The following is a 4327-nucleotide window of genomic DNA, read 5'->3' as shown; positions in this document are numbered from 1 at the left end:
ATGTTACATTGCTTAAGGGGAGCTCTGGTGGCATAGCACCTAAGGCATTTGACTGCCAACCAGAAACTGGTGGTTCAAACCCACCAGCTCTTCCTCAGAAGGAAGACAGGGCAATCTACTTCTGTAGAGATATTGTCTTGGAAACCCAAGGAGATGTCATTATGAGTCAGGGTCAACTCAATGGCAGTGACTTTGGTTTTTATACTACTTAGGATAGGTTTTTTAAATAAAACAAAATATTCTTAATTTTTTTTTTTAAATATACTCAAAGGAAAAAAATAATTGGTATTACTGATGAAAGTAAATCTAAAACCAAAGAGGCTAGGAAATTTTTAACTAGACAGTATGTCTAATGGCAAGTATCACTAATTTAGAGATTTGCAAAGATATCTCTTGTATATGTCAAAATTCTAATATTTAAGAAAAAATGAGGGAGTTTCTAAAGAGTGATGAGTTATCCTTCCTTCTTCCACAGATGAGGAAAATGCAGTCTCAAGAGCACAGTAATTCAAGGTTGGGGGTTGAGGAGGCAGTTCGTCTGACATTTTGTACAAATCTGGCAAAAGTATCCTGTGCTGGTAAGTAACTAGTACCCACCTGGACATTTACAAACGACTAGTTCCTAGGTTACTCTTTTATTGGTTACCACACAGGAAAAATATAGTCCTTTTCTTTTGTTTTGAAATTCAGTTTAAGTGTTTTGGGAAAACTGGACATCTAGTAACTCCATAAATAATTGAGGCTTTCTTTTTGTTGCTTATCATTTTATTAAACTGATCAAGATATAATTCTTAAAATTAATTTAATTCAGGAGGATTTTCTTTAAGAATGAGTTATATTGAGACCAGGACAACGGGAATATAAGAAGGTATGATTCTTTTTTTTTTCTTAAATCCAAAACTCATGCAAATCACCTTAATTGTAGCCACATAAGTGATGGATTGTCTTGTGTAGTCATATCTGCAAGATTCTATGCAAAAAGAATAGCTACCAGAGAATTCCATTTCATAAGAAATACAATTTTGAATTGAAAATATCTTTCATTATTGAAAAATATTGAAAAATATTTTCTCCTTTCATAAGCTAAGAATGGCCCTAAAACACAGGCACTTTCTAGTTCTAACTAGCTAACTAACTAACTAAGCAATTGACTAACTAGGAGAGAGAGAAAATACACATCTTAAAGAAAAAAAGAAAAAAAACTGGAGTATTTTCTTAGCTATTGATCCTATAACATTAAGTCATTAAAGTCAAATCCATCACCCAGTTTCAAGTACAAATATTAACTAACTTACCATTAATAATGCCATCAGAAATCTTGATTGACCTGAAGTAATGAAAGAAAATAAAGGCAAGAGAAACAGTCTTCCCCTTTAGATTCTGCTATGTTGTTGTTATGTGCCGTCGAGTCGGACCCACTCATAGCGACCCCTCCTCGGGTTTCCGAGGCGGTATCACTTTGGAAGTAGATTGACCAACCTTTCTTCCAAGGAGTGGCTGGTGGGTTTGAACCGTCAGCCTTCTGGTTAGAAGTCAAGTGCCTTAGGCACTACTCTACCAGAGCTCCTAGATTCTGCTATAAAACTTTATATACAATATTTTCTTTTAATTCTTTAAGTTTCTTATCTATAAGACAGGTATCGTATAATTCTTATAAAATTAATGAAATTGGTATTTGGGATTGATGAGCCCAAATCTATGTATACATGTTATGGGAAAAAATAGTCCGCTGATGAAATACAAGATTTTATTTTATTTTATTTTATTTGTATTTTGTTTGCAAGTATCTCTGAGATATTATTATTACTGACCCCATACTGCTATCCAAATATTATGTTGATCTACCTCCTTTTACCAACAGAATATATTTTATTTCTAAAATTATTATGTATTTGTATTAATCTTAGAAAATATAGATAAATGGAAAAATAAAAATCTATATCCACACCATTCAAGGAAAACTACAGTAAATCTTTTGGTATACTTAATTTTAGTATTTTTTTTAGTTTTCATTCTAATTCTTGTTTTTAAAATCCATTTTAAAGTTTTACTCCACCAACAATTTGAATCCTTTCGGCAACATGTTTACACATACATACATACACAAAATACGTATTCCTATCTATGTAAAATTGTGGTGGGATGGCGAACATAATTTTAAACATCAAATTAATATTCAATTGTGCAAATATAGTTTACTTATTCTACTGTTGTTATATTTTTTGGTAATTTTAAAAGTATTTCTGTTACAAGCAATGGATTTATGATTTACTTGTCATATATATATATGTGTGTCATATATATGTCATCTGTATGTGTGTGTGTCTACATGGGTATACATGTATATACATATACATATATATATACATATGTTGTTGTTGTTGTTGTGATGTGCTGTCAAGTCAGACCCTACTCATAGCGACCCCTCCTTGGGTTTCCGAGGCGGTATCACTACAGAAGTAGATTTCCCCATCTTCCTTCTGAGGAGTGGCTGGAGGGTTTGAACTGCCAGCCTTCTGGTTAGCAGTCAAATGCCTTAGCCACTATGCTACCAGAGCTCCTATATATACATATACATATGTATTAAAAAGTTAAGAATTTTAGACATAAGCCTATTAGGCCAAAAAATATGCATTCACTTTTGAAAATCTTGATGCACCTTGATAGTCATTTTAACAGAAAACCCATAGTGTTGACAATGCCACCAAAGCTTTAGGTAGGACCATTCACCTCACATGTGGACATTCACTTGTGAATTTGCAGTCATTGATGCTTTTACTTTTATTTCCTTAACTGCTAGTGGAGATATTCATATTACCTAAATTTGTCAACTAGATTTGAATCCCATCTTCAGATCCTCTGCCATTTATTCATTCCCTCACAAATAGCAGATGCTCAGGTGTTAATGTGAGTACCTCTTCTGAACGCATCACAATAACTTTAACTACTTTTTAACCTTCATTCCCACTCCTGAACTCTGGTAAGACTGAGTTCCTGTCTTTCTCTGGGTCAGCATTTATTTCCTTGTTTATTTGCTTTTCCTTGCTTTTTTACTTATTAATGATTATATAATGAAGGTTTTTTACCTGGTTTGTTTCATTTTTCTGTCAGTAGTAGTTAATGTTGGGAGCTCTGGTGGCATAGTGCCTAAGGCATTTGACTGCTAACCACAAGGCTGTTGGTTCCAACCCACCAGCCACTCCTCGGACTGAAGGTTGGGCAATCTATTTCTGTAGTGATACCACCTCAGGAACCCAAGGAGGGGTCACTGTGAGTTGGATCCGACTCGACAGCAATGAGAGTTTTTGACTAGTTAATGTTAGGAGAATTAAAAAGTCATAGTTACGTAGACCTCAGCTTTACCTCAAATCCCTTATAGTTTTCCTAGTCTATTGCACACCATCAGGTAGATTTTTTATGGTATTTAACAAGAAAATGTTGTGTGGATTTTAGAACATTGTACCCACCCTCAGTTGTTTTGTACCATTTTATCATAGCAAAGCCTTCCTTATCTAGTTCTGCCTTATTTAATAAGTACCTAAGTACATAATGGGTAATGGTTTCTGTGTATGCACATATGTATCACTCACGTCTTTAGATAATGTAGGTCGTTATTCTTCTTGGTGTCAAACTTAATCTGACATTCTGAGCTTTGCTTTTTAGAGATGAAATATTACATTAGCGATAGGACATTAACAAGAAACACAATGCAACTACAGACTGAAATGCCTCTGATAACTCGATTTTCAAATGTGTGATGCTAATACTACAAAGCAGATGTTACAGTTCTGTGGCTATTTTTTATGAGCTGCTGGAGGAAAGACTGGGGAAGATTTTTAAATCAATAAAGCATATGATGATAATGATGGCAGAAGAAGATTCCATTCTGGTAACTCTTAAGTGATATTCCCATTGGCAGTGGCTGTTAGGGTGTATTGTTGAGGGATTTTCTTACTGTTTAAACCCAGTGACTCATTCTCATCCAGCAAGGAGCCGGATATGATTTTTAATCCTTGAAAACCTCCAGAGGCAGTGATATAAGAGCATTTCACAAATAATTACACACATTTGGTAAAACCAATTCTCACATAGTTTAGTGTTAAGAAGCAGAGTATTGCTCTGGGCACTTCTAATGACCTTCCCACAAGTATGAGTGCTCTGTGTGGAGGATGTAATTGGATAAAAGGATTCAGACTGTTGAACCTCTGATTATGATCCAGTTTCATAGATTTCAAGACACTAGCTGCTCCTTTACAAATTGTCAGGTGTCCAAATTTGGTGGCTGATGATGTAGTCATTGAGTACAGATACTGGGGTTTTCTTTCTT

This window comes from Orycteropus afer, unplaced genomic scaffold, assembly GCF_000298275.1.
Source record: "Orycteropus afer afer isolate SDZICR_OR568_19922 unplaced genomic scaffold, OryAfe1.0 scaffold00007, whole genome shotgun sequence".
Classification (NCBI taxonomy): Eukaryota; Metazoa; Chordata; class Mammalia; order Tubulidentata; family Orycteropodidae; genus Orycteropus; species Orycteropus afer.
This window is presented reverse-complemented; position numbering follows the sequence as displayed.